The 21,920-nt window shown below is 47.4% G+C and overlaps 1 protein-coding gene across 26 annotated transcripts in view; it reads right to left on the bottom strand.

The window, feature by feature from the left end:
- The window catches only part of APBB2 (amyloid beta precursor protein binding family B member 2), a 382,870-nt gene that overhangs the window by 80,339 nt on the left and 280,611 nt on the right, over window positions 1-21,920 (bottom strand). The window lies entirely within an intron of this gene.

Below are 21,920 nucleotides of genomic sequence, written 5' to 3'. Positions count from 1 at the left end.
TGAGATCATGATCTGAGCTGAAGTCAGATGCTTATCCAACTATGTCACCCAGGCCTTCCCCCCCCGCCCGCCTTTTAAAAAATCTATTATTTATTTTGAGGGAGGGAGAGAGAGAGTGTGGGAGGGGCAGAGAGACAGGGAGAGAGAGAATCCCAAGTGGGCTCCACATAGTGCAGAGCCCGATGCGGGGCTCAAACTCATGAAGCATGAGATCATGACCTGAGCCGAAGTTGGACGCTTAACCGACTGAGCCACCCAGGAGCCCCGAGAATCTGTGTTTCTAACAAACTCCCAGGTGATGTTGAGGTTGCAGGTCTGGGGGCCACGCTGTGAGAACCATCGCTATAGACAGATGGCTCCTTTCCTCACCCAAGGTCACGCTGGCCCTAAGCTCGTCCTTAAAGTAAAGCGTGGGTGGAAAGCCCAAGACTGCCACTTACTATTCATGACCTTGAGCACGTCAGTGAAAATCTCCATGCCTCAGCTTCTTCGCGTGATCCTCAAATTCCCTGTCTCCCAACAGTCTGTCACATGTGCGGATTAACGGGGCAGAGTTTGCCACTGCTCCTGTTGCTGTTGTCAGTCATCACTGGCATTAGGGGAACGAGAGTCATGGCTGAATTCGAAGGGACACAGCTCTTGGCCCGAGGCTTCCTTCTCTCCCACCCGGTCTCTCCTCCCCGGACGGGAATCAAATTGTCACATCTCGGTTGGAAACACACATTCTGTTTCAATTTCATTGTCTCTGAGTACTGCATTAATAGAGACACACGCCTGGGGGAAACCTCTCCCAGGGAACACGTGTTGAGGGAAAGAATACAGTAAAAAGCCTTGGTTTCTATGGTCAGACAGTCCTGGGTTTGAATTCCTACATTCCTGTCAATGGGTGCTCAACCTCCGTGAATCTAAGTTTTCGCAGATTAAAAATGGTTACAATATAGGCTCACAGAGCGTCCAGGAGATCCAAAGGAAACGAGGAAAGGAAAGTGGCTGGCGCATTGTGGGCCCTCGGAAATGTTCACTTTCTTCTCTCTCCAGATCAAAGAGGCCCTCTCGTTTCACTCTTTGTTCTCTGGGAGGTGGTCTGTGTTTTCTTCCCCTGAGCTTTAATGAGGACAAGCAAGATGAGAACACGATAGCAGAGGACCGGGGGGGGGGGGGGGGGGGGGGTGCTGTGCCAGGACCAAGATGAGACAAGGGTGGGGGGAGGGGGGGGGGGAGACGAGGAAACCAGAGCTGCTGGAGGGTCCAGCCTTGCCTCCACCCAGGCGAGCCGGCCTCGCTGAATGGCACCGAGGAACACGGTGCTCCAATGAGCCAACGTCCACAAAGCAGCACCTTCATTGCCCAGATCAAGTTCAGTGCCCTATGACTACTGAGCGGCAATGACAAAGAGGAGGATGATACCAGAATCAACAGCCAAACTACATTCGAATTTAAAAAGTTCACAGAGAAAAGGCTACAGTTGGGTCTAGCACTACACGTGTAATCTTAGTTAACACTCATTTATAGGACTGACTTTCCATTGAAGCCTAATCACCCTGCAGCACAATAACAACGGTGTATTCAAGTCAATCAACATTTACTGAGTGCCTATTAGTTTCTGGAGACACAGAGAAATGAGTCAGACACAGCTCCGCTCTCAAGAAGCCTGCAAAGGAGCAGACATGAAGTGGGAATCTATCACACGGCAACGTGAAATAAAGGGACACAGACGTACACATGCGTGTTGATTGCTCAGAGACAGGGAGTTTGGGACTGATTCCTGAGCGATGTGGTATTGAGCTGAGCCTTGTAGGATGGATGGATTCATTCAGTTAACAAACATTTACTGACACTTTAGGCCAGGTACCGGAGACACATCGATGAACCAAACAGACCAAAAGGCTCTGCTCTGAGTAGTATTTTAAAAGTTGGAAGGGTGTATTCATTTGGCCATGGCCCCAAAGGTGACACAGCTCTGCTGAGTGAGCAAGATGAGTAAACGTACATGGTATGTAAGGGAGGGGCATGAGCATGGTGGTTTAGGGCCCAGGATTTCAAGTCACTGATCTGGAAACAAATCCCAAGTTGGGTGATCTGAGCCAAGTTACTCAATCTTGGTGAGCCTCAGTTTCCTCCTCTGTTGCAGTGAGGACGGACAATGGTATGGGCCTCCTGGGGGTACTGGCATGATTAAATGGAATGGTCTGTGCTCAGTATCTTCACAAGATCTGGCCCAAAGGGGATGGGTGAGAAAAGGGGGCTGCTCTTTTCTCAAGATCTTCGGTCTTTGTCAAATGTGTCAGGATTGGGGAATGCCACCAACAGCCAGCCATTCGATCCTGTTTTGTTTTTCCAACTAACGATCAAGTGGGACTACACCTCAGTGGCTGGAGGTGGAGAGAGACACAGGGCCTGGGGAGGAGCAGAGGAAGAGGGCCTGGGGAGGAGCAGAGGAGGAGGGCCTGGGGAGGAGCAGAGGAGGCTCTGTATTCTTCAGAAGGGCAGGCTCTATCTCCTCAACCTACCTACCTCAGGGGGTTTAACCAAGAGTCTACCGCCCTGGGGATGGGGTCCATGGATGGGCTTCTGAACCTCCTGAAAATATATTCCAAATTATTTGTGTGTTTCCTTATTATGGAAAAGTGTCCAAAGCTTTCACCAACTTTCCAAAGGCTGTGAGAATATGAAGTGTTTCAAAAGAATTCCAAGGGAGTTAGATACCAGAGTACTCAGTCATCACGACGTCAATTAAGACACCTGTATCGGGATTCAAAAAGCTTACCGGTTGGCATCAGAGTTCTTCTCTGACAAGTGGAGGAGGAGGAGGAGGAGAATGGTTCAATGGCTCCACATACAAAATGAGCGGGAATTTAGGGGAGAAAAGAAGTGTGAATGAAAGGCAAGTGGGTATATAACCTCTAGGGAGGCACAGTCTCTGAGCGGGTGGCTTGTAAAGAGGAGGGAAGTTCTGAAACCAGCACCTGTTTTTGAATGCAGTGTAAGCCCCTGGAATATCCTTGGTGCTCCAGCAAAAGCGAGCTACAAAGCGATGGCTGATGTCCAGGGAGAATGAAAAGAGAAGGGTGTATGCTCCCCTGGGGAGATGCAGGAGAGAAGAAGCAACAAGCAAAGGCCTCAGGGTAGAGCCGGGGAAGTCAACACAAGCCCCAGGGCATGGGCAGAACTTTGCGAAGGACCCCTGGACTTCCTCAGGACAAGAGACTGGCCTTCTCCCCTGGAGCCTGGAGCAGGGTGATTCTGGCTGGTGCCGAGTTTCGCAGAGCTCTTCTGCAGAGACTTTTTAGGTCTGTGTTCTTGGGGCCATGTGTTCCTGCTGCACAAGACTGTGAAGAAGAACTTTTTTTTTTTTTTTTTTTTTAAAGAAAAAGAGAGAGAGAAGCAGGGTTCAGCTGGGGCTCACGTTTTTACCTGAAGCGGGGCTCGTGCTCACCAACTGTAAGATCATGACTTGAAGTCAGATGCTTATAGACTTAGTCACCCAGGTGCTCTGAACATCTCTCTCTTTTTCTTTTTAATGTTTATTTATTTAATTTGAGAGAGAGACAGAAAGCATGAGTGGGGCAAGTAGGAGAGAGGGAGAGGGAGAGAGAGAGAAAGAGAGGATCCCAAGCAGGCTCTGTGCTGACAGACCCACGTGGGGCTCGATCTCATGAACAGTGAGATCATGACCTGAGCCGAGATGAAGAGTTGGACACTTAACGGACTGAGCCACCCGGATGCCTCCAAAGAATATTTTTTAATAATCATACAGCCCATATATGAAGTGAGAGTATCTTTTTCAAAATTTTTTTCCATCTTGGTGGCCAGAATAACACAGCCACTTAGGGTACCTTCATGACGTTTGACATCCTCTGTTCCAGGAGATTTCCCTAAGAGTTAAGAACAGCTCTCCACCCCTGTCACTGCCAAGTTACTGTGTGCAATGCAGACGGCCCGAGCCTGATTTCTCTCTCCAGGCCAGTCTTCCGAACGTCCAGACTTCACTGAGAACTAGGCGGCCAGGAAGCAAAGGGCTGTGACTGTCAGTGATGTTCACAGAGACTGTTCCAAAAAAAGCACAGGCTTTTCATGACTCAAAACATCTTCCTTGGATGTTGCCTCCGTAACAGGGAGGTCTTCAGTTAATTGGTGTTTGTGGTCACTACATGGCGGAATATGCATCACTGTCATTAGGGACACCGTTTTTAATATCATGAAGCTTTATTTTCTATCGCCTTTCTTTGAAACACTGAAATGCTTTCCAAGTCCAGCCCCCCGGTGGGCTCTGACTGGAGAGGTGGCTGGGGACTCCAGAGTGGAGCCTGACCCACTTCTCCATCCGGCTGAAGGAAGGAATCAGCCTGATTAATTATTCAGCATGACCCCGGCAGGCAGCGAGGACCCAGAGTGCATTTCTACACGGACCCCAGTGAGTGCCTCCGCTGTTCCAGCTGTTTCTCCCTGACTGTGGAAAACATGGCGAGCATTCGGGTACAAAACAAGACGCCTGGCCCTTGGGGCCCTGGGACCACTAGGGCCATTTACTTTTAATTTCCGCTCCCCCCTCCCCCGCAACCTACCTTTCAGAACAAGACAACGCTGCTGTGTTGTGTACAAAAATATACCCTTTGTTAACATCCGACAGGGCCTTCTACAAAGGGGACAGTCATAATAATAACAGATACCACTCATAACAACAGATCTCACCCCCGTAGCGCTCTCCATGTGCCGGGCACCAAGGATAGATCTGTGGGGAACCACTATCTACAACAGTCGTCTCCGTGCCTGTCGGCTTGCTCACTACTGACTGCTGGGTTCACAGAGCGTGGTTCCCAGCCTGGGGCTACCTCTGCCACCAGCAAGTAAGAGGCTCTGTCCCTAGTAAATGTTCTGGAAACATGCAAGGTCAGGGGGCAGGAATAATACTGACTGCATTCTCTGTGTTTGGGAAATGCCTCGGAGCAGGTGCAATTATAGGGAATCAAAGCTAAGTTATTTCACACAAATTAGGGGAAGGATGTGACGCAGTTAAGGAGAACTTTCAATTCTCCCGCGTGCCCAATGTGCAGCCACGCAGCTTCCCCAGATCTAAGGGTTTAGTGATTTTATTTATTTACTTATTTATGTATTTATGAGAGAGAGCGAGTAAGCAAGGGGAGCAGGGGAGGGGAGGGGTAGAGAGAGAGACAGAATCCCAAGCAGGCTCTGCACTGTTTGCGTGGAGCCCGATGTGGGGCTTGTACCCACGAACCCAGAGATCATGACCTGAGCTGAAATCAAGGATGCTTTAACTAACTGAGCCACCCAGGTGTCCTGTTGCGATTTTAAATCCTTAAATGAACAGGGGCACCCGGGTGGCTCAGTTGGTTAAGCATCCAATTTCGGCTCAGGTCATGATCTCACGGTTTGTGAGTTCGAGCCCCGCATTAGTCTCTCTGCTGTCCAGAGATCTACTCTTCCTTTCTCTCTCTGTCCCTCCCCACCCTTCTCTCTCTCAAATATAAATAAATATTTAAAAAGCACATTCAATCTTTAAGCGAATATATAAGGATTCTTTCCAAGCACATGTGTCTTTACTTCTCCCCCTCTGTGCCATTCCCAAGTCAGTTCCTGGCTGCAGGGACTCTTCCTAAACTGTTCCCTCTGCTATATAAAACATGTTTGCTGACTTGTAACCACGCAACATTGAGAAAAGCAGTCGTTTTGGGATTTATAGAAACTGAGGTTTGAACCGCTGCTATACTGAAAAGAATGCACAAGGTAGTCACGTGGGAGCAGGCAGAGATGAGATTTTACGTGAACTTTAAATATTTAACTGTTGCTGGGGTTTCCTCCCTTCCCTACTCCTATTCAGAGGAAACAACCTCCCCCCCCCCCCCCAGTGCCCCATTCTCCTCACTGAGAGATCTCTCCTGTTAGGATGATAGTCCACCTGAGCAGAACAGCAGTCTGGGCTCCTTCCTGTCCCCTCGAATGGCCGGACAGGCTGGGGAGATGAGTCTGAGGCTATGCTGGAGAGTGGGACAGTGTCATCGCACTGGGTTTGGCTTTTAAGTTAAGACACATGTTTGCGCAGCACTGAAATCATGACATGCGTGTGTTCTGCTTTTCGTTCATGACACAAGATGTGTATTTTCGTGCAGCAAGGAAACCCTAACAGCAATATGTCATAAGCATTATTTCTGAGTATTTATTATCACCTTAAAAGCAATATTCTCACTAGCGCTTAGGTGAGGGGAATTCAGAATTGGAATGAAGAGGGAGGGAATTTCCATTTTCTGAGCTCCTATGTTAGAGGGGCTTTATAAGCTACCCAATTTAATTTAGGCTAATTCTTACAACCAAGTGAAAGAGGTACATTCCCCCACAACCCCCTCCATGTTTGGAAACAGGAAACACGCTTGTAAAGGGACTCTGGCAGGTTTAAGCCTTCATAAAATATTTTTTAAAATGTGACTTGGGGTACTGTCATAGTCATACTTAACCCTAATGTTTGTGAATGTGGTGTGAGGAGGAGGCTGGAGGGAGGAAGACCAAGGTGGGAGATGCAGTGTCACACACACACATTAATTAGGGGTGTGTGTGTGTGTGTGTGTGTGTGTGTGTGTGTGTGTGTACATTACATACTGAGTAGATAAACTCATTTCCCCTGTGTTTCTCCTTTGCTACTGACAGACCACTTTGCTCTCACAGTTTTTTGTCACCAAATATGTGGGTTTTCTTTTTTTCTCACGCTAAGCAATTCTCTGTAACACCCCCGGGTGCCCTATAATTTAACCCCATCCTGACACTGTGTACCTGGAGACAGCATCAGATCCCACAGGTTAAGCGCTCCGTCCCACAAGACTGCCCTACCTTACATGCCAATGGTGGGTCCAGGTTGTCACCTGGTGCTTCTGACCAACTGGCTGTGAATCGAAGGTTCCCCCAGCCCCCTCTCTGGGTTTGATTAATTCGCTAGAGTGGCTCACAGAACTCAGGAGACCACTTTCCTTCCTCGATTACTGGCTTGTCATAAAAGCGTAGGGCTCAGGAACGGCCAGAGGGAACAGCTGCATGGCGCGAGGTGTGGGGAAGGCAGCCAGCTTCCAGGCCCTCTCTGACCACACTCCCTGCCCTCCACACGCCCACCAACCGGAAAGCTAAAGCCCGTGCTTTGGGGACCTTGATGGAAGCTTCATCATGTAGGCACAATCTATCGTTAACTCCACTGCTATTACTCTCCCCTCTCTGGAGAATGGGGAGGTAAGGCTGAAAATTCCCAGCTTTTAATCATGGCTTAGTCTTTCTGAGACCAGCTCCCCTTCCAGGAGCCCAACAAGAGTCACTTGCTTAGAGCAAAAGACACTGCTGTCACCCAGGAAATTCCAACGGGGTTAGGAACTCTATTTCAAGAATCAGGATCAAGGACCAAACAGTAGAACAAAAGATGCTCCTAGCGCCCTTATCATGTAGGAGATCATGCTGGTGCTCTGTGCCAGGCACCAGAGGGAGATGATGTACACTTTCTCTTACATATTTAATGAACTTACTCCATGTGACGACATATGAGAAACACGTTATTATTATTTCTATTTTACAGATGCGGAGACTGAGGCACAGGGTGGTCATTATGGACTGAACTGTGTCCCCTTTTGAATTCATATGTTGAAGCCCTAACCCCCAAGGTGGCTACATTTGGAGACAGGGCTCCAAAGAGGTAATTAAGGCTAAAGGAGATCATCAGAGTGGGTCTAATACGACTGATGTCCTTATAAGGGGAAGAGACACCAGGGATGTGTACATGGAGAGAAAAGGCCATCTGAGGACGCAGCAGGAAGATGCCATCTCAAGCCAAAGAGAGAGGCCATGGGAGAGACCAAACCTACCAACACCCTGATGTTAGACTTCCAGCTTCCAGAACAGTGAAAAAAAAAATGTCTGTTGTTTAAACCACCCAATCTGTGGTATTTTGTTACGGCAGCCCGAGTCCGCTCAACTTAAGGTAACCAGCTTGGGGGCGGATAAACTTAAGGTGCATAAACTTAAGGTAACCAGCTAGCACGTGGTGGAACTGCCATTCAAACCCAGCTTTGTGGACTGACAGACCACTGGAACCATGCCATGCTGCCTCCTAGGGGCAACGGTAACACTGGTTTTCCTCAAGAAGGGACAGCGACGCAGGTATACCTCTCTCTACACCGAGGGAACCCAGAGAGAACCTACCACCCTTACCCAACACACGGTGCGCACGTCTTAAGCACACAACAGCTAGACCACACTGACAGCAGAGGTCAGGGAGACCTGCCCCCCCATTCTAAAGAGGCCCCAGAGAATTCAAGGCCAGAAGTACACTGAGGAGAAGGAAATGCCCCCTCCCCCCCCCATAGGGAATGAGTGCTTCAAAGTTCTCAGAGTACTTACTGCTTCAGGCTGGCCCTGAGACTTCTCAGAGGCATCACGGAGCCTCCACCACAGGCACTAACTAGCCCTCAGGTGGTCCTGGTGCCCTTGCACAGATTGTCCACTGGAGGGCGCCATCACCCTTCCTTCAGTCCTTCCTTCCCTCCCACCCTGCCCGCCACCTTCCCCACCCAACTCCAGTAACAGATCACCGGAGGTAAGGAGTCTCCATGGAGGCAAAGGAAATACAACTGCAATCAACTGTCTGATGCCTGTGCTAAACCCTCCGGGCCACAGCACCGCTGCAGTGTGGGAAGGCCTAGGGTTGTTAGGCTCAGGCACAACCTGTGGGAGAGGCCACAGGGCAGCCTAGTGCCGGGCTGAGGCCTCTGAGTATCATCTTCAGCCAGAGTCCAGCTCTTTCTCCCTCATGAAAGGCTCATGTGCAGTTAAAGAAAGGCCAGTGTTCCATGGCAATCAAAAAGCGTTTACGATGCTGGTTCACCGTGATTCTTAATCTGCAGAGTAGGGGTGAACTGAAACCACATTATGAGCAATTTATATGCATTTAAAAATAAAACCCAGAACATCGATTTATTAATTTACAGAGAGAAATGTAAGTCTGACGGGATGCTCCAGTTGGCTAACAAGGGGATTCATTCTCTGGAGGAAATCTAGCCCGGTTTTTAGTCACCAGCCCCCTGCTAGCTGATGAGAAAAGATGCGAGCAGAGGAGCTGGCTTCAACATCTCAACGGCCAGGATCTTCAGAGATTCACGGCTGGTGCCACAGACAGGTCCCCGGGGTTGTGACTTCCTATGTAAATAGTTCAAGTTCACCGTATTAGTCATTTCCTGCCCAGGAACTAGGCTGGCAGTATGAGGCCTATTTTTATCAATGAAAAAGTTGAGCAGAGGTGGGTTCAAACAAGAGACTTAGCCCAATGTTTCCAGAATGTCAGAGAACAAGTGATGTGTATGTGTATATTTAAACGTCAACCTCCAGGTAGATCACCTTGGACGTCTTCTCATATAATCACCATTGTCTTTCTGGCAATGACCATTTATCAAGTGCTTACTCTGTGCTATTTTATACATGAAATTAAGAGTCTAGACTTGTGGACAAGCATGAAAAAGAGTGTACAGGTCACTTTCTAAATGCTGCATCCTGTACAACATATAGCACGACATGTGTTCACAGACCTGTAAGAAAGAAGCCACTTTTCTTGTTTTACAGGTGAGAAACGGAGATTTGGAGAGCTTTGTTGAATTGCTCAAGGTCATATATTAAATAAGCACCTGCTAGAATCTGATCTAAGGCTCAGTCCTCGAGGTGGATTATTCTCTTGATTTTAGAGAAGAGGAACCAGCTCAGTGAAGTTCAGCAAAGTGATGCAGCTGAGGACCAATGGATCCTAAGCTTGGTCACTATTCTTTGTTCTACGTTAACTGTTCTATAAACAGGAATGTTCCTTGACACCAGGCCTGTTCTGTGGGCCTCTGGACACCCACCACCCGGACGAGGGCCCAGCACACAATGATGTGCTCAATAGATATTTGTTAAGTGAAGGCGCTCAAGCTGGAGACCAACTGAGGTAACATGGCAAGGGCAGACCAGATCTGATTGGGAATCCCGGACCACTACTCTCTGGCTGGGGCCTTGGCAAGTTAGTTGTCCAGTTTTTGCATCCTTGGAGGGATAACCCCACCCATGCAGGTGGCGGTGAGGGTTCAAGGGGATGTGTGCTGAGCCCTGGCAGAGACACTGACACAGCCATTTTTATTAGAGCAAAATGTATATAGCTGGGACTCTGAAGCCAGAGCATCCAGGTTTGAATGCTGACTCCACACTTAATTCCTGAGTGATGCAGGGCAATGTACTGACCTGCCCTGTGGCTCAGCTTTACTTATTTCTTTTTGAAAATTTATTTATTTATTTTGAGAGAGAGAGACAGCACAAGCTGGGGAGGGGCAGAGAGAGAGGGAGGGAGAGAATCCCAAGCAAGCTCTGCACGGTCAGTGCAGAGCCTGTCGCGGGGCTCGACCTCACAAATCATGAGATCATGACCTGAGCCGAAGTCGGACACTTAATCAACTGAGCCACCTAGGTGCCCCTGTGACTCAGCTTTCTAATCTGTAAAATGGAGACAGCGGTGGTACTTATGTCCTAAGGAACACTGGGAGCAATAAAATGGTAACATACATCTAATGTGCTTAGAACAGTACGTGGTAAGCTTTCATCATGTTAGTTATCATTATGATTAGCTCTAAATTACCAACAAATCCTGATCAAAGCCATGCCTAGTGATATAGAAGTCATATAAAAACATGCAGTTAGCATATTTTTGCGAAAATACTTGCTCCCAGCAACGTACCATGTACGTTGGTACTATGGCTCCACTCTAAGAATAAAGGGCTAGCTCTTCCAGGAGACTAATCCCTGCCCAGTGCCCCAACCAATCTCGTTCATTAGGAGCTCCATCGTCACTAGCAGGAAGGGCCTGGACTCAGGTTTGCAGACTGGAGCCAAGATTCAAGGGTCCTGGAACACGTGGACTGAGGAACAGCCTGAATGCTTCCTGTGTTTACAGTCCTTCGATCTGGGCTCCAACCGGTTCCTGATCGACACACTGGGCACCCAGCTAGACCTAGCGTCCTGTCCTAGAGCTGAGCCCCTTCGCAAAGGCCTGTATTAATTTTCCCTCCAGGTGCTGGTGGGATCTAAACAACTCATTGTCATGATGTCCCCTTGTCCAAACCCTGATTCTGAGCTCAAGACCACTTGAGATGCTTATATGACAAGGACCCACTCATTAAACGGGACCCTTTGGATGTGGGGCAGGACTGCTGAGCCTTGGACCATTCCTGCACACATTCAACAAGCAACAACGGACAAGTGTAGAACTCAATGTTTTGTTCAACTGTTCAAAAATCCAAAAGCTTCTACAGAAGACTTTTATATATGATGTGAAATGCTCACTCTCATGAAGCGTGGAAGACTGGGGACAAGAGGGATTTCTTAAACCTGACAGCTGGACCTGTCCAGCTAGGGCCCCTGTCAACTCCCCCCAGCCAAATATCCAATCATGACCCACCGAGATGGCTCCAACCTGCTGCAGCCCAAGGCCCAGGACAGCTCAGAGTGACCACAAAGCGCCTCCAAGAATCGTGATCTGACAATAACCACAGAAACTTCTCCCGGTGGGACTGTGAACATGTTACACAAAAGGGAACTTGTGTTGGAGACATTCGAATGCCAACAGAAGCGGAGTTTGTGGCAGTAAACACCAGATTCACAGCCCACATGCCCAGAGCTTGAGTAAGAGCCCGTGCAAGTCCAGGCCAAGGAGCTAGGCTGGCAGGATCCCACTTCATTCCTGCTGATAAGCAGCAGATGTCTGCACTACTGGGAACCCACTCTTACTCACTGAAAGCGTGAATGGTATTTTAATTTTCCCCTACAGGAGTCTTGGAAAAGACTGGGAGGCAAGTTCTATGATCCACATGGCTGATTTACACTATAGATTATATTTCTGCTGCTGCAAAGTTGAGAAATGTTATTTGCAGAGTAAGCACAGAGCAAAACCATAATGAATACCCAAGTTCTGCACATAAAGTAGGCCACTTTATTTTGCTAGGGAAAGCAAGATGGCCATATGAGCTCTAGAGGAGATGCTGATCCAAAGAAAGGAGTAGAGAGAGACTGAAGTCAGGAGACAGGCTGTTCCCTCCGGCTGGGGGCCTGGGGAAGCTGGGGCTAGTTAGAGCTGGGACACTAGGGAGATGGGGAAGTTACATACACAATCTCAACTAATAACAAGTCTGCGTGCAATATGCCAAATGCAATACTCAAATAACCAACGCATCATTCTTAACAACAGTTAGCCAAAAGCATGCTCTCTAGGCACTATCAGAGGCAATTCAGAACTGATTTGACCTTCTACTCTAAAATGTGCCCAGTGGACGACTCCACGAAGAATGGTCTGGAATAAAGCCCTTCCTTGCAATAGTTCAGGTACAAATACAGTCCATCCTTACTATTTGTAGATTCCCTATTTGCAAATTCATCTACTCGTTGAATTGTATCTGGAACCCCCAAATCGGTTCTCGTCACGCTTTTGTGGTCACCTGTGGACATGTAAAACGGTGGCAGAACACTGGGGTTACTCCATGTGCACATTTCCCAGCTGAAGTTGAAGAAGGCGATGCTCTGCCTTCTTGTTTTAGCTCTCACGCTATAAACAAGTGTCTTTTTGATGGTTACACAGTGCCTCGTGTTTTGCATTTTTGTGCTTTTTGTTGGTGATTTTGCTGTTTAACATGGCCCTGAAGCAAAGTGCTAAAGTGCTATCCCAGGGTTCCTAAGCGCAAGAAGGCTGCGAGGTGCCTTACAGAGAAAACAGGTGTTAAGTTGAGATAAGCTCCGTTCAGGCACGAGTTACGGTGCTGTTGGCGTGAGTTCAGTGTTAGTGAGTCAACATGATGTATTAAATCAGGTGTCTTTAAACAGAAACACACGTAAAACAAGGTTGTGTACTGACAGGTTGATGAAAATGTTATGACCAGAGACACCCAGGAACCTAGCTCTGCATTTCCCTTAGGAGCAAAGCTTCAGTATTTGCTAATTTAGTGTTGGCACCTTCGAGAACCACCACAAATAATGGGCATCCACTGTATCTGCCCTTCATCCCAGAGCGAGGATGGAGGTGCCCGGGGTAGTGAAAAGGGCTTCATTACTCTTCAGCTTTCCGGATCTTGTGTAGGATGTAGGCGGGATTAACAACCATGAAACCCATGGGTTATTGTCCTGGTGCTGCTGGTAGCTGTGACCTTCAAGATGTCCCCTGATCATCTAGGCTTCCCTTTCCTCATTGAACAAATAAGAGAGGAGAAGGGGGTGCCAAGGAGGGAGAAGAGTTTGGGCTGAAAGATCCCTCAGGACATTTCCAACTGTGAAATACCTCTCAAACATCTCATCCCACTCCTGTCCCCGTGGCTTGCTCACGTGGCCCCAGCCGCACTGGCCTCCAGGCTGATCCCTCCTCTGCCAGGCAAATGCTCACCTCCGGCTTCCCCTCTTATCCACCCAGTGCCCTCCCTCACATTGCACTTGATGTCTCCCTTCTCGGGAGGCCTTCCCTGATTATGTAAAACTGCAATCCTCCTTCCCCTACCCCCACTCCTCCAGCATGATCTAGTTCTCTCTTCCCTACTCGAATTTTCTCTATAGTAAGTATTTTCACCTAATGTGCTTCTATTCCACTTCTGTGTTTTGCCGTTTACCTCCCTCCTCACACAGGAAGGTAAGTTACATGAAGGCAGGAAGTTTGGTCGACAATATCCCTCACCCCCAAGCATGGAGCCTGACTGTGGTAAGAGTTCATTAAATAAGTGCATATATATAAAGTCGGCTTTGGGCAGCACGTGATGCCTGGTAAAAGTTAGCTATAATTGTCCTCATCACTGGGACTGACTGCAATTTTGTCGTTGGGTTGTAAGAAAGGGTTCACGACACTACTCACCAAGAAACGACAAGTCTGCACTTTTTACAAAGTGAGATGAACGAACTCATTGAGCTCATAAAGTACAAACCTACAAAGACCTTAATTGTAAGCACTGCTGTGATCAACCCCAAAGAGAGCATTTACCATGTTTCAGTTCTCGAGGCTGACTCCTAGAAGTCTGCCAAGTACTCACAGAGGGGAAGCATTTAACCATGGCACAGAGAGCCAGAACACAAGGGCTCTGGGGACCCTGGAAGCCAACCACCTCATTTTGCAGATGAGTAACCCCATGTCCCGAGGGCATCACCCACTAACAAGAACGAGCGTCTGCCTTGCAGGGAGTGGAGCAGACGCGGAAGGTCTGTCTTCAAGAGGTTCCTGCAGCAACCACCGCTTACTGAAACAGTCCCTGACCAACTGGCACCGAGGTAAACGCAAAGATGAGTATGAATGGGTGCTCTTCCAAAACATTTATGGCAACTCAAGAAGAAGGATTTTAAGTAGTTGTTCTAAGGAATTTGCTTTAAATGAGATATACTGCATTCTTAGGGCAGGAATGATGTACACAGAGCTGAGATATTAAAAAGGAGGGCATTCACAGCAAGAGACTAGAATGAAGGCTAAAAATGTAATCCTAGAGATGACAAGGTATCTGAGGAATGAGTACATCTTAGACTCTATCTGACCAAAGAGGTCCCTTGTGGCATCTTACAAGCAGGCACAACGCAAGTGCTGCCATTAGCAAGCCTGTTTCAGAAATAAACGCCACGTGGGGAGCCTGGGTTGGCTCAGTAGGTTTAAGCATCTGACATCAGCTCAGGTCACGATCTTGTAGTTCCTGAGTTCAAGCCCCACATCGGGCTATCTGCTGTCGGTGTAGAGCCTGCTTTGGATCCTCTGCCCCCCCCCCCCCCACCACGGCCCCTCCTCTGCTCGCACTCTCTTCTCAAAAATAAACATTCAAAAATAAAGATATATCTTAAAAAAAAAAAACAACAAATGCCACACTACCAAGGTAATGACTTCCCACTTTGTTCTTCACATGAAGATTGGCAGCTCTCAGCCTGTATTAGCTGAGCTGTGCCTTCCCAATGCAAGATGTGTTTCTATTCGAATGAACTATCTTTGGCCCATGTCGACTTATATAGTTGGTTTCTGTTCCAATATACCGGTGTCTCAAGTAAAATCATGTCTTAACTGGCTTGTGTGGGGACGCAAGGAAAGATGGGTAGGAGGAGCCATAAGAATGCTCAGGGGTTCCAGAAACTGAAAACTGTTCTAAGAGCAAGCATGACTGTGACCAACTTTGGTGATCACACTAAATAACCAAGGAGGGCAGGGACCCAGAGAGTGTTGCAAGGCAACGTCTTCCCAAAAGTCCAGGAGGAGATGTGACTCCACAGTTTGGATCCTGTCCCAAAGCCTTGAGACGGTAATGAGGCACAAGAGACTAAGTAGTCCACGAGGTAAGCCTTGACAGAGATGGGGTGCAGAGAGGGGAGGCCCTGAGAGAGAAAAACGTGGTGGGAAGGGTCAGAGGAAAGGAACAAGAACTTAGTATTCTGATTTTCGCAGTACCCTTGACAGGACAGGGCTCCCAGATCGGGACCAAGCCAGCTAGGGGACACCTGGGCTTCTGACACCAGAATGTAGCTGGGGTGGGTCTAGTGATTTGGGCCCAGATGGCTGGTTCAAGTTCAAGGAGAAGCCTCATTCCCAAACTCCTCTCTTCTTTTCCTAAACTCCTGTGGTAGAAAGTCAATAGTTCATCTCGAAATGCTCTATTTGAATTAATTCCAGCTCCCCAGTTAGCCTCTAAGCCTTGTTTTCAGAGCTGAACTCAAAGCTTTTCTTGTCCTCTTTGCTTGATCGATGAGGCCCATCAAAAGAAGGTGACTTGCCCACAGAAGACCAGCCTGTGAGAGGCAGGTATGGGTGAGCAGGAGAGAGGGCAGTCTCCTGATTCTCAACACAGTACCCCTTCCACTGTCCCCTGCAGGTTCCCCTAAGAGCCACCTGAGGTCAGAGAACCAGAATATTTTTTTTTTTTTTATATCCTACAATGCCTAGGTCAGTTTCAAGCACATCATTCAGCACTTATATCTGTTAATTTTTTCTTCTGAGAAAATGCAGTGCATCCAGAAAAAAATCAGCAAAACTAATCAAAGGATCATGAGCCTTGTGAATTCTAACGAACAGCAGAGGGAGCCCAGATTAATTTTCACAGATTAATCTTGAAGTATGTGAATGAGTGTGGGGAAAATGCCAACTAAAAACCGTCCTTCCACACAGCATATCGAGCCAGAGGTAGGGGCTTTGGAATTGTAAGGATAATTTGGACAGCAGTAATACTGAACTTCTTCAGGAATAAGATACTAAAATAAGGAACCATCTACCAAAAGGGCTGCCCTGTCTCCGGGGCAAAGCTTTAAAAACAGCACGATGAGTTCATATTCCACGAGAATGCATCAGAGCACTGACCACCCCGTCATTCAAAGGCTTTGGGAGGAGCCTTTACAGCATGAAGGAGAGAATGGTAGTTCACACCTGAGCACATACAGGAGTAAACAAAGTATCTGTTTTTAAGTCTTCAGAATATCTTCGTATGTGAACAATGTGAGATGCCCAGGGCGGGCCGGGCTAATTATCTTGATTCTACACAGCTTACTCTAGTGGGAAAGAAGACTAGCCTTAACTGGCACATCATCACCCCCGCTAACGTACAGGGACTCAGCTCATCTCTGCAGACTTCCCAGCTGTCATAGACAGAGGTCCTCAAAGAACTCCAGAGGAATGGGAAGGTGTTTCGCATTTAATGGAACACCAAAATATGCTATGGGCCACTGGGAAACTTTCCAGCTTCCTGTGTCATTTTTTTCCCTGTGTGTCAACTTTTTAAGAAGTTAAAAAAAAAAAAAAAAAAGATTTTGGGGAAGATGTTTTATAGGTGCTACATTATTTATCTCTGTGACGGTAGGAGTGCTTTAATGCTGTTCAAGGCAGCTGGCCAGATTCCGCTGCAGTCCTCCGCTTGGCCTCCTTGTAAGGCCCACAGCCCCTGTGAGGGGGTGGGACAGCCAAGGGAAAGGAGCAAGCAAACCACCCACAGTTCCCTGTAACAGGGGGCAACTTTGAAGTCAATTAGTACTTACATAGAGCTCGGAGTAAGGATTTTTTTTTTTTTTTTTTTTTTAAGCTAGCATAAAGCCCCTGTTGTTTAAAGCCCAAATCTTTTCAACCAGGACTCTGGAGGCTAAGCCCAGACTGGGCTTTACCCAGGGGCACCAGGAAAGGAACACTTTTGCGGCTGGACTCAGGTGCTTTGTTCCCATTCTGGCGAAACCACCGAAAAATTCTGAACCGATGAACGCTTTACCAAAAATGTGCTCTAACATAAAGGAAAAGGGAAGAGTAACTTGCTCTATGTAAAGTGAAAAGTCACAACACACACACAATGCAACCAATCAAAAAACTGCTTCAAGGCTTGTTTTGTCTATAAAATGAGGCACGAGACAACCCCGTGTCTTTTATACATGTTATCACAGTCTCCTTTCTGGAAATTAGATTTAAACTCCTCGCATAACTTACGTAAGCCGGTCCTATCTGCATTTCCATTAGCAACCACTGTGTTACCAGACAGTTTCCATTTTACCTCTTTTCTAGGGCCTGGGAAACAAATTTATGCTGCTTGTGAGAAGCTATGATACACTGTTAAAACTCCAGTTCCAGTGATTCCCAAGCTCAGGGTTTAGAGAGACAGGGTGGTTGCTTCAGACTGAGCATGCCTGGGACTGGCCTGTAGCTGACTTCATCCACATAGCAGCCAAAACTGGTAACTCACCATGACTGACAGGACTGCTGGGGGCCATTACATCACAATTTTTTTAAAGAAACTACTGGAAGACCAATTATCATACTTCATGTTTAGCTAGAGCTGCAGAGTTACCCAAGCACTGCCGTAACATCTTTGGTCCCCACAGTAACACCATGAGGTTCCCAGAAAAGGCATGAGCGGGGCGCCTGGGTGGCGCAGTCGGTTAAGCGTCCGACTTCAGCCAGGTCACGATCTCGTGGTCCGGGAGTTCGAGCCCCGCGTCGGGCTCTGGGCTGATGGCTCAGAGCCTGGAGCCTGTTTCCGATTCTGTGTCTCCCTCTCTCTCTGCCCCTCCCCCGTTCATGCTCTGTCTCTCTCTGTCCCAAAAATAAATAAAAACGTTGAAAAAAAAAAGAAAAGGCATGAGCATCATCCTCTTCTACAGATGAGAAAAGCGAAGCCCAGAGAGGTTAAGTGACTTATTCAAAGTTGCACAGCTCACCAGCAACAGAGCTGGAGCTAGAGCCCAGGTATTTCAGCTCCTGCTTGGTAATCTTTCCCCTTGGAGCGTGGCCCTGCATTAGGGACAAAGATGCTGGCCGGCTTTTCCTCTTTTGTCATTCACGGGGAGCCAACTGCCTGGGATCACCACGAATAAGCAAGCAGACAAACAAAAACAAAAAAACGTGCACAAAAAAACCCGTATTTTATATTTCCTTTCAGTCTCTGACACAGTTGCACATCTTCAGGGAAATGTGAGCTGGTGGTTCAGAATCCTCAGTGATGACACAGGAGATCAGTGCAACAAACCAGTCATGCTTGCAAGGCCGTGGCAAGTCCCATGTTACGGGACAGGGAAGAGAGTCCGGAGCGTGGGCTCAGGAGCCAGGCTGCCTGGGTGCAAACCTCAGCACTGCCATCTGCCGGCTGTGGAACTGTGGGCACGTCACCTACAATTCTGTCCCTCAGCTTCAACTAAAAATAGGAGAAACTGAAGCACATACCTCCCGGGGCTTGTGCGAACAGAACAGGGGTGGCACCATGTGGGCGCTTGTTACCGCCATTTACAGAGGTGCTTGATGAGCCCGAAAGACAGAAAACTGAGCTTGCCAGTAACGGCCCGAAAACCACCTTGGTGTATCGGTGCCTTGTACATACCGAATGCTCTATGGACATTAGCTATCATCATTTTATTATCAGAAAAAACGCGGGCTTTAGAGTCTGCCTTACTCGGGTTCAAATTTTAGCTTGTCTACGTAATAGATTTGCGATTTTAGGAAAGTGACTTAGACTCTGTAAATCTCAATTTCCTCCTCTGTAAAATGGACACATATCACCTTCCTTGCAGGGTTGTTCCAAGAATCAGAAGACCCACAGCACATAACACCCCCAATAGGTGTCGAGCACACGGATGGAATGAGTAATGGGAGTTTCCTTCTCCACCCACCCTCTACTGTTCCCAAATGATGACAGTTTACCCAGGACGTCCATTCATGCTGTTGTTTCTAGATCTCAACTAAAATATGGCAGCAATGTATCAGAATATCTGAAGTCAGAAAGATGAACTTCACATGGCATGTTATGTTACTTACTGAGCGACACTGGCCTATAGCATTAGAGCAGAGGGAAAAAACTGAGCAGTGTCTATAAAAAAGCTCTAGGTCACGACAGATCTCATCTGAACTCACAGCTCTAAAGGCTGTGGCTCTCATGGGAAGGACTTTTTGAGAAATCATATATTCTTGGCTCTAGGTTCCATGTGTCATTTACATGGCCCAACTTCCCAGCTTTGCCAGTGATGGGAGTTATTGTTACTCGGATTGACCATCGGTAATGTGCCTGAAGCAGAAAAGGGGGCTCCAGGCAGGGACCTGTCTACCTCTTTGTAGGCAGCAAGCCCACTTAAGAGAATGGGAGACTATAATAGAATCCAAAGGGACAGATCGCCACTCTGTGCCAACAGAAGGTGAACTAAAGCATCATCTGTCTGGAGATCTGGGTTAAGACTATGTTGGTTCAACAGTTAACCACAATCTTAATGAAGTGATTTTTAGTCTAAGGGTCTCAAAGTCAACTGAAATTATCTTTTAAGCTAATTATCTTATTTTTATTAAAAAAATTTTTTTTCAGTTTATTTGAGAGAGACAGAGACAGTGCAAGTGGGGGAGGGGGAAAGAGAGAATCCCAAGCAGCCTCCACACTCTGCTAGCACAGAGCCCAACGTGAGGCTTGAATCCATGAAACTCTGAGATCATGGCCTGAGCCAAAACCAAGAATCAGACGCTTACCTCACTGAGCCACTCAGGTGCCTCTTAAGCTAATTATTTTTAAAGATATAATGGACACAATGACATTGGTTTGATATATTTATATAATATGAACACTATCATAACATTAGCTAATACCTGTTTCACATCACATAATTATCTGTGTGTGCGTGTGTGTGTGTGTGTGTGTGTGGTGAGGACAATTACAGTCTAGTCTCTTAGCAACTCTGAAGTTTATAGTACAGTACTGTTGACTGTGATCACCATTTTGTGCATTAGATCCCCAGAACTTTTATCTCAGAGCTGGAAGTTTGTACCCTTTGACCAACATCTCCCCATTTCCCCCACACCTGAGCCCCTGGTAACCACACTGTTTCCACGAGTTTGGCCTATTTATTTATTTAGCTTGGCTTTTTTAGATTCCACATATAAGTAATATCATACAGTATTTGTCTTTCTCTGTGTGACTTATCTTACTTAGCATCATACCCTCAAAGTCCATTCATGTTGTCCCAAATGGCAGGATTTCCTTCTTTCTCATAGCTGTATATAGACATATACACATAACATACACACATATAGGTATATGTATAAATATACTACATATTCTTTATTCATTCATCCACTGACAGACACTTGTTAATTAAAATTATTCATGTGTTGGGGTTCCTGGGTGGCTCAGTTGGTTAAGCGTCTAACTCCTGATTTCGGCTCAGGTCATGATTTCACAGTTTGTGAGTTTGAGCCCCGCACTGGGTCATGCACGGACAGTGCAGAGCCTGCTTGGGATTCTCTCTCCTTCCCTTTCTCTCTGTCCCTCCCTTGCTCACATGTGTGCATGCACTCTCTCTCCCTCTCTCAAAATAAATAAACAAACTTAAAAAAAATTATTCATGTGATATTCCTTACGTGGACTCGTCTCAAACATTGCCTTCAACATGAAGCAACTGAAATTCCATGCACAGTTGTAAGTTCTCTCTTCTAGCCACATTATTACTGTCGTTCTTAAATGAGATTACCGTTTTCTCTGCTGTATTGTTTTCTTTTGCTCCCCTCCCCAGGCTGATGGGCCTCATACCTGCTGCACAGAACAGCTGTTGAATAAATATATGCCAAATGAATGGGTGGACGAATCCACAGCAGACAACTGTTGAGAGCGGTCACTCTCAGCCTCAGACACTGAAAATAAGGAAGCCTGACTATGAAAACGATTTCCTTATAAGCAGCAGAGCCAGGAGTGGAGGAAGAACTCAGGCTCAGATCTTTATGGCTTCACCTTAACCAGGAGTCTTGGGAATGAGCGGAAGGTGTGGCTCAGCTACAACGACTCAGCATCTGAATCATTCTGACGGTCACCTAGGAGGAGCCATCATCCCTCTGTGAATTTTATTAACTGCCAATAAATAAGAAATGTTTGCATTAGTACCTCAGTACTGGTACTGGTATTATTTCTCAGCCGACAGCTCCAAGAGAACAAGGTCTGGTATCTTTTGGCAATTTTCCAGGTAGCCCCAACAGGCCAGCATCAGGGCCCCCAGGTGGCCCTTTCTGGAGGACCCAGGCCGGCTGGATGAATGCATCGCTGCTGCTTCTGCCCGAGGCTGCTCAGTTCTGTGATTACCGTGGCCGATTCTCTGCCAGGATCCCACAGGGCCAGGTTCACGCACCTGCTGCCCCAGCATTCCCAGGATGCTCATGGCTGTCGCTGCTGCTGCTGGCGGCTATCTGTCACCTCACCTGTTTCCTGCTGGCTTCCTTCAGGGGAAGAGGAAGTCTGCCTTTCCTTAATCAGCCTTTCCAGGCATCTGCCACCATAGGGCACAGCTGCCAACGATGGATAACAATACACCTTGTTTCAACAGTGCCTTCAAAACTTGGGGGCTCCCACGGCTGCCAATTCCTCGACCGCTCACTCTGACAAGCGCTGTGACCAGAAGTTAATAAGGGAAAGGGAGCCATGGTTCTGCCA

This window comes from Leopardus geoffroyi, chromosome B1 (genome assembly GCF_018350155.1).
Source record: "Leopardus geoffroyi isolate Oge1 chromosome B1, O.geoffroyi_Oge1_pat1.0, whole genome shotgun sequence".
NCBI lineage: Eukaryota > Metazoa > Chordata > Mammalia > Carnivora > Felidae > Leopardus > Leopardus geoffroyi.
The sequence above is the reverse complement of the archived record's forward strand: the minus strand, read 5'-3'. Positions and strand labels throughout refer to the sequence as shown.